The 11,862-nt window shown below is 47.1% G+C and overlaps 1 protein-coding gene across 2 annotated transcripts in view; it reads left to right on the top strand.

The window, feature by feature from the left end:
• The first annotated feature begins 1,162 nt into the window (after positions 1 to 1,162).
• The window catches only part of LOC149358774 (uncharacterized), a 161,720-nt gene continuing 151,020 nt past the window's right edge, over positions 1,163 to 11,862 (top strand). For both annotated transcript variants that reach the window (XM_089570960.1, XM_089570959.1), the window contains exon 1: positions 1,163 to 1,442. The gene's annotated coding sequence lies outside the window, so the exon portion shown is untranslated. The remainder of the gene's footprint in view (positions 1,443 to 11,862) is intronic.

Below are 11,862 nucleotides of genomic sequence, written 5' to 3'. Positions count from 1 at the left end.
GTTTTCCTTCACGACAACCTTTTATGTTCATCCCAGCAACGTGATTTTGCGCTGATGGCAAGCTAGCCTTAATCAATGCTGTGTACTAGCCATTCTCTCTGATATTTCCTCTCTTCTAAGAATAATGTTCGAGACTTTGATACTTTTTGTGCAGCCACACACACCTTTTGTGTTCATTTAATCATCTATAGTTGAACTGTGATGTTCTTGGGTGCTCAAATAAATGTTTTGTAGTGGTTAAATGCGTCTGTCCTTGATTATTCGATATTCGATTCGATATTCGGGATCAACTATTCGTATTCGATTCGTATTCGAAAAATTTGATACTGGCACACCTCTAGTTGTTAGTCTACGCTCGTCCTGTCTGCATCTTTTCTGTGTCCTGTCTCCTGCGTAGTTTTATGTCTTCAGACTGTTCATAGGAGGCCCCATTTGGATAGCAGTTTGAAAGGCATGTAAAAACAGTGAGAGAACTACGGGGAATTGTTTAAGCAAAAGTGTGGTCAGTTCGAACAACATTATTCGTCATCATGTAGTGATGGCTGGGCCCTTTACAGTGAGGGGCCACAGCGCGCCCTCTATATTTGGACAAACGTGTCACAAATGGTGTCACTGTTGACAGAAAACCCCGGCTGCGCAGCTAATCTGTGTGACGCCGTTCTTCGCCGGGGACCGATTACCGCCGGCATATTTTCGAAGTGCTCGTGCAGGCACGTGTCAGAAAGAGGCGAACCTTCCTATCATCCACCTCCTGTATGTGACCCTCCCAATCGGCGTAATCCATTCGCGCTAGCTTAAACCCTTCCGGAGGAGGGAGCAGATTGGCTGATCCATCTCGGGAAAGAGGCGTCCAAATCTAATGCGAGAGACAAGCAGGAGAAACGAGAGAACGATGGAAAAAGAAAGGTGCGAGGGTAGCAGCAGGTAAGAGAAAGAGAGAGAGGCGGAAAAAACAGGCCCCTGATGGGAAACAAGCAACAACACAAAAGCCGAAGTCCAGCTCAAAACGAACAGAAAAGAGCGCCCGTCGGCGCCGTCGACAACGGCTAGGGAAGAATCTAGGGAATCTGCTCCGCCCCCTGGGGACCAAGAAGGCGGGGCCTTCCGGCAATGGCGGCCTCGTTATGCGGCCGGCCGCACCTTTTTTGCGTTTTCGTTTGGCGTGGCGCAGTCGCATGCGAGACGGTGTGGTGGTGAGGTGTGCTGGACGGCTGAGGCGAGTGAGAAAAATACGCGAAGGTGGTAGTTTGACTCGTGATTACGAACGCAGCGAGCAGCTTGCTCGCCTTTCGAGTGCGCGTCAGTCCAGTGCTCGGGAAAAATGCCCGCGCCAGTGCTGCCGACGCCGGCGACTTTTGGATTTGCGAACTAGCGGCGGACTACGCGCAGTGACTTCGACCACTTCTACCACTGTTTATCGTGTTGTACTCGACGACGCAAAGGTGAGCTTTCATCACTCCTTTCGCGCCGACGAAACTTATCGTCCCAGTGCGATTAGGCTGAACGTGACGCTACGCCAGTCTGCGTGTGCATGCCGATTAGTAGTAATCACGACTACTGCTGTCTAGTGTCGTTCTTGGTTAACCGCTGATCTTGCTTGGCTGCACGTGACTGATAGTATGTAACATTTGGTTTCACTTCTTTGTAAGCACGAGCAGCACCCGATCCTTTCAATTGTTTTCGTTCATGCCCGATCTAGATAATGTGATTTTGCCTGGGAGCCTTCGCTCGCTGTCTACCGGCCGACGGTGCATCGTATAGCTTGCTCTGACGCTTAATTTACATCGCCACAGCTCTGTACGCCTTATCAGTCGAGTTTTCTTGCTTCAATGCAGGACGTTTTCGCTGTTGCCAGTAGAAAGTCTGTTCGACGCAGCTGTTGTTTTATACTTCCTAAGACGGCGAATGTAGCATCCGCCCGATATCGTCGCATTTGCAATTCATTAAAGCGAATTCGCTATTTAAGGCTGGCGGCTCATTGATTTATGGCTACGACTTTTTTGAGTGACACATCCGATCTCAGGGCTGGTAAGCCTTCGCCGTATATCTCCGGTAGCCCGTGACCAAAGGGCTGAAAGATAAGAGGGCACGGCGTTCATTTATTAGCATCTTAGAGCAAAAACGAAAGAAAGTGTATGGGACAGCTTCTAACATCAATTTCGCGCAATCGTCTCAAGCCTCGTCTTTCAAGTATTTACTTCTTACTGTTATTGGCATTCCTTTATTATAGCGCCTCTCTTTTTGTCAGGAAGCCGGAATTTTCCTTTTTGTGTGAAATTATTTGGCAATACACCGCTTTCTTTTAGGTGCTGAGCCGTTTCTCTTGCGCATGTGTAAATGACTATGCCTTACCCTTCTCAGCGTGAAGTGCGTTTTCGTATATGGCGATGTTTTCGACGATCCTGTGTGTCATTTTTATCCCACAATTAAATTCACTTCCAGTGCTTGTCTACGTTTCGCTCGTATCGTATCGACTAACATACACCTGAGAAGTGTCCTAGCGGCGAAGGTTCTCCTCTCTTCTCTTTATCTGCGCCGAAGATTGCGGTACACAATCAGGAAGCCATGCATATCACAAAGTATGCAGCGGATATCTGCAGTTACTGCTGCGCTCTCACTTTATTGATCATATCGACTCTTACTATCTTCAGAGTGGAGATCATTCAAGCTCGTAAAATCTCTGATTGCAACTAACAAGCGACGAAGAAAGGGTTTCCGAGCTTCTTGGCAAACGAGGTGCCGTTCATGTTTTGTTCTTAAACATGCTCGTGTTTAGGTTGCAAGATGCTGGTTGTAGTACCATATGTCGGTTCCCCTTGTTCCAGTGCCCTAAAGATTCAAATCGGGGGAGGCTGTGAAGTCTATGATACGGAAACAACTAAGAATTCTAGCTATTAGAAAGTTGATGATTGTATTTGATGGCATTATCTAGTTCTTACACACAAACACTATGGTACGGCTTACGAACGGGAAGTTTTGAAGCTGAGTCGAGCGCTTGTCAAGTGTAAGGAAACATTGCGCCTGTTTACCTGGAGAAGCAGCAGGTTCCTTCTAATGCATCATACACGACTCGGCACAACCCCGGATGCGAATCACAAAGAGCATCGTAAAAAAAGAGTATACAAAGATAGCCTATATCGCGCCAGACAAAGCTGCCAGCAATCGCTGCACATTTAAAGAAATCACACCTATATCTTGGTGAACAAATTGTTCATTAGCAAAACAACGCAGTGCGTTTAAGTCAGGATTATCAGTCCCCTTTCCCAGCTGCGCGCGTGGAGCGTCTTTAACCTGCCCCGTGGGCGTTGGCAAGACGTCATTGGTTGTTTCACGTTGCGTCACACGGCGACAACCAATCGTATACCAAGGTGTTTTCCGGCCGATCTGCCTCCCACAGCCTCGCGTGTGAAGAATGAAAGGGAAAGTCTCGACAGGAGCTAGGAGGCAATAATAAAAAGTGAAAGTCTGCCCGCAGTGGCGGTGCGATCGGATGCGATAACGAGGCATTAACGAAGTTGTCGTTATTCTTATCGCTCGCTTCCTCCCTGTGGCGTGGGCTGCATGCGATTTCCCTATCGTATTCGGATCAGCACTCCGGCTTTATACCTGACGTCTGGGACTCGTTATCGGCGCCCCTCGGCTGCTGCTTCGATATACCTCGTCGACCTTGCCGCTGCATTTATGCTCCTTATGCTTGAGCGTTTCTTTCAGAACGCACTGGCCTAGAGAATAGAGTTAACCACCTCCCAACTAGTACCTAGCTCTCTCACACATGTACCTTGGTCGTTCAACTTTGCGAGACAGACTCCGGCAAACATCTTTAAAGTCGTTAATCGCATTAGATTTCACTTATCTTATCTATACGACGTCCTTCACACGCAACGCAAGAACGTTCAATTTTCAGGCCGCGCGCGTCCTGAACTTCCGCCGTCTCATCATTTCTCCTGAAGCCTTAAACCCGACTACTAATATCACCCGGCTCCGATGAGATCCAACTTCCGCAGCGTTAATCCCGGCGATGATTCTGTTTGCCAGCGCCGATTTACTGTTTATCACTGCGCAACTTCAAATGAGTTGGCGGTTATCACCCGCCTGTCGTCGCACTTCCCGTGAGGTTACTTTCCAGGATTTCTCATGTGTACAAACGGCGGATGAGCCAGAGATAAGGGTTAAAACATGAATGGACAGAGGGCAAAAACAGTGTACATATACTAAAGTAACCACGTGCAATTAGACATTAAAACAAATGGACGTGCATCAAGAGCCTAACCTAATCAAAGACACCCAACAACAGACAGTGATTTGACCCTTGTCACAGGAGTGATATTCGGTCTGGAATTTAAGGCAAGACGAATACAGCGGTTAAGCACTTCAGAAACAGTATGAGTTAATGTCAAAGCATATCACAAAGCGCATAATTGGAAGTGGCAGTCAAACAGACCTCCCGCGGGGACAAAACCTGTCAAATTATGGCCCCTAGCACGACAGTCATGTAGCACGCCAAACACGAGAGTACAAGAAGGCATGAGCTCTGCGAACAAAGGGTAAGAGTGAAAGAAAACGAAAAGAAAAAAAGCGGCGTGCTTGTCTGAGCTGCAGGCAGCACCTATATATAGATATGTATGTAGAGATACAGCAGAGAATGCAGCGAGCACGGGGTTTGGCGCGCATGTCTCCTTTCGAACAGGCCTCCCGCATCTGTTTGCGGATATAAGTCACGCTGACATGTAAACGTGGGCCGATGTACGCACTTCCGACAGTGCGGGTCATGTATAGGGAGCATGAACGCGAGCTTATATGTCTATACGCGGCTTTCGCCCAATATAGATAAATATATATACACGCGAACTCAATTCATCATCCCACTTCATTCATCTTCATAACGCCTCGATCACTGGACACTGAGCCGCTTCTTCTGTGCAGTGCCTTTCCTCCTGCTGTCCTTTTTTATCTTTTTCTTTACCTTTTTGCCCCAAGGGATTCATTGCATTCGAAGCCATCTGTTGCGCGGCGCCGGCCTTATCACATATTTGAAACACGTTCGTTTCATCCGACCGTTTGACAACAACAAAACTTGAGTCGAGCCGCCCGCAGGTCTGTCGCTAATCCCAGCAGACGCCTTAATTCTGCATGCCACTCTGCTTCTTAATTTTCTTTTTTTGCTAATTCTTTCTGCTGTCACGCTCCAAGTCTTCCAGACATTCAGAAGCCTGTGCATGCTTGGGCTGTATATAGTATACGTGGTCTTGGGTGTAGCGGCTGAAAAAAAGCGTCCTGCAGCCAGGTGGATTACAAACACGTGGATGACGTCAGCGCGGGAAATTTCGTAGGTGCGCGGTACTGGAATATTTCGCAAAGGGCTTGAAGGGCACAGCTACAGGCAGCCGCGTAGCTATTTGGAGTCTGCGAACGTCGCGCAAACTATTTTCCCTTTCTGGCGCAGAATTTGCGCGCCTTCTATACAGTGTAGCAAACGCTTCCAATGGAGCGAACAGATGACCTACTACCCCTTAAGTTATACAGGAGTGTCCTCCCGGAGAAGACAAACACAACGGGAGTCAGCTCTATATATATATGAGGTTGGGAAGCTTGCAGGGATTTAGGGCGGCCACAGCCGGAGAAAGTCTTTGACCTGCTGTGGTCATAGCTATGCTGATGGGTTGGTGATGGTTACTGATGCGGCGGAGTACCTGCCATGCGCGCGTAGCTTAGGCAACGGCTTCCAGGAGTACGCGGTTGGCTTGCGAGCACGTGAGGATGGCACGCTTGTGGACGGCGTCGCCTTGTATTTGCAGTTTTCCCTCCACTGCAAGAAGTTGTGAGAGGGAATAAAGAGCTAGGAAAATTTTTGAGGAAATATTTGAGCACTAAATTTATGCACCCGTCCACTTTGTCGGCTGTCAAAGTACAACGTGCAAGCCTAACAGATGCACGAAAGATTGACCCACCCATAAATGTCGCCTCAGGGATGTAAAGGAAAAAATTACAGATGAGCGCGACATGTGCTGGGTGTAAGGGCTGCAGGAATGCATTTGCATCGATTGCCATTTGAAGTCCCAGTATTCTATTTATGCTGTAGTAACTCCTCCATCTTCTTATTCTTCAAAGCACATGTGCAGAATATAGGTAACCTATCTTCCTATCTATGTGAGCATGCATTCAATATATACACTATGCTTGGCCATACATACGGTATACCTCATACCATGCATACAACAGACCTATATATCATGTTTACAGCATATACCTCTATACGTCTACGCCATGTATTCAGTACACCTCTATACCATGTGCACAGCATACCTCTATACCTCTGCACCATGTATGCAGTATACCTCTATACCACGCAGTGTACTTCTCTAATTCTACACCACGTTGCATTCAGTATACCTCTATGCCGTGTATACATTGTAGATCTGTACCTCTACACCGTGTGTCAGTATGCATCTGTACTTCTGCACCATACAGTACATCTCTACACCTCAACCTACGTATACCTCTACAGCATGAATACAGTATACTGATACACAATATGTACGGTATACCTCTATACCATATATGTAGTGTACCGCTAAGTACAAATTTATGGAGTGTACCTCCATAGTTCTACACCATGTTACACTTTACCTCATGCCATGCACGCAGCATACCTCTACACCACGTATAAAGTATGCCTGTATACCTCTACACCATGAATAGACTATATCTATATAACTCTGCACCTACGGTATTCCTCTGTTAAATACATGGGTGCGTGGTATGCGTCTTCACTTATCTAGGTGAGCTCTTCAGTGGCCGTAAATGTGCTACCACGAAGTGGAGACTGAAAGGTGTATGGCTACAATCTGGCCAGAATGGATTTTGTGAATAAACAAGGCACTTCGAAGAGGGAAAAAAAAGTGGCTCTGCGTATTACAGTTATCGCTATTTCATTGTCTTTTCAGTTCATGAACCTGAAGAAAACTCTTTGGTTTCTTTTCATTATTCTAACCAGATACGCATGAATCATTGTTCTCCGGCGTTTCCGGAAGCGTGATCAACTATCACACCGGTTGTTTTCTTGTCTTTATTTTTCGCTTCCTGAAGTCACCAGCTTCTGCGTGCGATCTGCACAGGTATTTGTCGTGAATTGGCAGCTCTGATGAGAAGCCATGCAATCTTGTTCACAATGACACAAAAGCAAAGACGTAAAGATATCCTGTTTTTCTGTCCAATTTCAAGCAATCTCCCATTTCAGCCTCAGTTTCGATACCTTCCTCGACGACCAGAAAGTCTTCGACATCATCTACCAGGGTCACTAGCTGGGACATGAGCGTGAGGGGAAAAAAAAACATGGCGGATCAGAGCAAGTAACTTAGAGTTGCTTGTTATCTGAAACAATCAGCGCAGAGTGTTTGTCCAGATACCTTTTCCACCCAGGACTTTAAACAAAAGCATCACTCTGAGAGTAGGACGACATTTACTTCGTGCGCGTGTAGCTAGCAACTGAAGCGCGCCACGTGGAGATTATACACATTCGATCGCTTTATGTTATCGCATAACATGCATGTGCGCAGCTCCTTCTCAGAGCTGCTCCTGGCAATTTGTCAGGCATAGTCAAGTATATAAGGGCAATTACAATCACCTTAAAGCGTCGCGGCAGAAAAAAAAGAGAAGAAAGAGGAAACCGAAGTCTGCATGTTTGGGAGGTATGCGGTCGGTTGAGTTGAGTGCGGCGCCCAGAAGACGCGTGCGTAAAAAAAAAAAAAAAGTGTACGGCTTTTCGTTGTGACGCGTTTTAGGCTGGACTGTCTGCGTGCGCGCGTGGGTCGTGGTTGTATCAAGAACGAACAGCGCGCTCCGCGATATCTCTCTCCGACATCGTCTTATTGCCTCGTAGCCCGCTGCCGGTGGCGCTTATCTGATCAAAGCCGGCGCTGGCGCGTAGGAAAAAACTTGACGAAAGGAAAGCGCCCGCGGCCATGGTATCGATGAAGGATGAATATACGGGAGCGCGGAAGTGTGCGGAGGGCTGCTCATGAATTTTGATCTGGCGGCCCCCCTTCCTCCTTGTCTACGCACCCCCCCTTAACCTCTCTTCTTCCTCCGTCTCACTGTGACGCTTTACGCATGGAAGTGCATACAGACGTTCCTGGTGACGCTTGATTTAAGGAAGTGTATAAAATGGGAGGAGATTGAAAAGCCGATTGCCGTAGGGTTGCTCTCCGCTCCTCATCACAAATGCCGAGTGGCTAAAGAAAGACAGGAAAGAAAAAGATAGGAAGAGAGGAAAGAAGAAAAACAAAAACAGATATGACGTGTGAATGACCATCGTCATCACCATCGTCAGCAGCCACACCATGTTCACGGCGGTGGGAAGGTCTCTTGCGAAACAACCTTACGGAATGGGATATTTTCCTCCTATCTCTCGCTCATATAATCGAAAGCGCCCTGTATTCTTTATGGCTTTCGCTTCGTAGTGTTTAGATTCATAGGTCCGAAGACGTTAGCTGCCGTTCATAATCTGCGCGGCGTATTCGGTGATATATTCTGGAACATCGCCCTTGCGTCTGGCACTGAGTAAGCGCACCTCCCTTGAAGGCTTGCCTCATCTTTTATTATTGGTTGAGACGGTGTCGTTGTCTTTTGTGGCTGAAATTAGCTCCCTATTGTTTAACTGTCGATGCCGTCTTATGCATGCGCGGTTGCTACTGCCATCGCTGTGGCTTGCGTTCGGCGTCTTTCTGACCTGTCCAGCTTTTTTTCCTCGCCGATGTCATTTCAGAAGGAAGTTCTTCACGATAAAATTACACAAGCTCGACAGTGGCTGCAGTTCTGCATTGTGCGCAAGCGTCGCATAAGCCCAGATTCAGGCATTCCTTTCAGCCAGTTCGAGTGCTCCCGTCACTGACCGATGAAGTTACGTGAAACAAATCTTTAACTTAAGGGGAAAAGTCTCATCAGGGGAAAAGTCTTAACGCCTATAGTCTGCATCTTCTAAAACAAATGGTTCCGCGTGACTCTATGCTGATCACAATTTTCGCACCTACTGTTATAGTAGAAGTTGTAGGCGAGTGGCTATAAGCGAGCACCATGAATATGACGCGGGTTCAATCCCGGCCGCGGCGGTCGAATTTCGATGGAGGCGAAATTCTAGAGGCCCGTGTTCTGTGCGATGCCAGTGCACGTTAAAGAACCTCAGGTGGTCGAAATTTCCGGAGCCCTTCACTACGGCGTCCCTCATAGTCTGAGTCGCTTTGGGACGTTAAACCCCATAAACCAAGCCAATATGACATAGAAGATTAAGTGGGCGTCACCCAGAGTAGTTAACGCGGATGCTATTGAGGCGAAACAGACGTCATGGAGTCACCATATGTTCTGTTTTTACCGGCACTTCATGGGTAAATAAACGTCCAGCGGAGCATAGCGAATGGAATCCACCGACACCCCACGACGCTTAGTTTGAGACACATGAAGCCTTATTCAAAATAAACAACCCTCTAAACATGCATTTGGTCGCGCTTGTAACTTAGCGACCACTGTGGTCTCGCTTGGACACTATGGTGTGGTGCCAGTATACAGTTTATAGGCACTATACTCATTCATACATTCAGCACTATCATATCATTTTGTCATCAAGAGCATGTTTTGGACTAAGTGCTCTTATCAAGGAAAGGTCTAGGACTATTTTACAGCATATCCAAGTCGGTCATGGAGAAGAGGCAGGTGATGCTTTAGGCCCGCTCACGTTGTTGAAGTACCGTATTTTCCGGTGTATAAGACGCGGCTTTTTTTCAGAAATCTTGCTGGTGCGTCCTATACAAGGGTGCGTCTTATACGCTAATTTTTCGCGCTTCTTTTGCGAGTTCAGAAGTTACTCAGGTTCATGTTCAAGCTTTTTTCATTGAAAAAATATCACTACCAATGACGCGGTTGTAACGCGGTTAATACTTCAATACGGGGACCGCCGTGCGCAGCTTTTCTTAGGTGAAATTTATCATGAAACAGCTGGGATGACGACTTCCAGGATCACAAACACGCAACCGTTTTGGAGGCCCCAAGCAAAAGTAATGTGAAATGCCAAAGATGAAGACAATCGCGCTTCTCGCCATTGTCAAGACAAGTCAAGACAAGCCGGTGTTCTTTTTTAGCCATCATTTGCAACTTTGCTCCGTGTACGTAGTACGAAGAGCATGTTTCAGCCGCGTTGCCGCCAGAAATGGGCGAACTTTTTGATAGCGTATACGAAGATGAAGACTTCATAGGTTTTAAGTAGAAATAAAATATTGTTATCGACATAATGCAGAGCACTTTCGTTTTTTCTTTTTTTCTAAAACGTGGGCGGGTATAGCGTGAGTGTAGCCATTTTCGATCACTTAGCGTTGCTTAAGAATTTGTCACAGGTACAGTTAATGTCGCGATGGTCGCGCAAGCGTGTTTAATTCTCACTAGCCTAACCAGTTAAATTGGGGTGCGTCTTATACACGGGTGCGTCTTATATACCAACTTTTTCAATGACAGCCTGCATATATGGCGGGTGCGTCTTATACAAGGGTGCGTCTTATACACCGGAAAATACGGTATACAGATCATTTTTTTCCGCTGCTATTTAAGATCGATTGCACGCTACAGCAGTTCCAAGTGGCCAATAGTGACGGGAGCACTCTATTATGGCCTGCCTCATAACCCACAGTATTGTTTCGGGGCTTTAAGACTAATAACTATTATTTCAGCTCATTCGAGCTTTGCCAGATTACCAATTCATATCAGCCGCTTCATTATCGACGCGACATAGCTCAAAAACAGTAACGAAGTCGACTCTATAATGTGGACTCCACGGAAAATGAAAACTCGTTCACATTACGCGGAGTTCAAATTAACGGAAGCATTTTAACACATCTGATGTTGACGGGACCAACGCATCGTTCGAATAAGCCGGAAGTTCGAATTAACCGAGTTCGAATTTCATTCGCCGTAAAAAAAAAAAAAAGGCAATCTTCGGCGCACACCAGTGCTATGCGCTATTGATGCTTTGGGCTATGAGCAGTGCGGGCAACGGGCGACTGCACTATACAGTGGCGGGAGCAAAGCCGCCTTTGGGTTATCGTCGTCTGTTTCGTTGGTGGGACGGGTTTTATTGGCCGTGGGTGTGTGCATAAATCGTCCCGGCGTGTCTTCTGTGGGCGCCGCTTCCGCCTGAATCCGAGGCGAGATCTCGAGCGCGGCTGCAAAGAGGGGAAGACGGCAAAGAAGGAGGGAGAGGGAATGGTACCCCGGGGGTTGACTGCCCTCTTGCGAAGATGCGGCTGCTTCCTCGGCGCGCGGGCGCATTGCTGGTAAACATATAATCGCCGGCGCGGTACTTTCCCCCTTGTTTCTGCCGCTGACTCGGTTCTTGTCGTATAGAGCTGTTCTCTCCCGACCATCTTGTCTCCCCGAAGAGCTCCTAAAGCTACATATATAAAAAAAAAGAGACATCCACTGCATCGACCACGCATATGGTCGAGCTACGTGTATAAAGCACGCTGGTGCACTGCAGAGCCGTCTGGGAAAAAAACTCTAATGAAATCAAGATAACGAGGTCCGAAAACATTTATGGGCGTCGCTAGCACCTCTCTGATATCATTTCGTTTTATTTATTTCCTGCCCTTAACGACATGAAGGGGCTGATAGAAAATAGCCGCCTCATAAGCGGTTGACAAAGTCGCTTTGCCTTGTACGTAAAGGGGAGGGCGTATGTAACACTAGCGGAATGTTAATATTAGAAATGAACAACCTACGAACTACAAAAGCTCGTAATTGCGCATTGTTAATTATCCGCGGATTCGTTTGGTCCAGCCTGGGCACCGGTTTTTTTTTTTGTGAATGTATTCAGAGAGGCTC

This window comes from Amblyomma mixtum, chromosome 2, assembly GCF_055824585.1.
Source record: "Amblyomma mixtum isolate Tamu chromosome 2, ASM5582458v1, whole genome shotgun sequence".
NCBI lineage: Eukaryota > Metazoa > Arthropoda > Arachnida > Ixodida > Ixodidae > Amblyomma > Amblyomma mixtum.
This window is presented reverse-complemented; position numbering and strand designations above follow the sequence as displayed.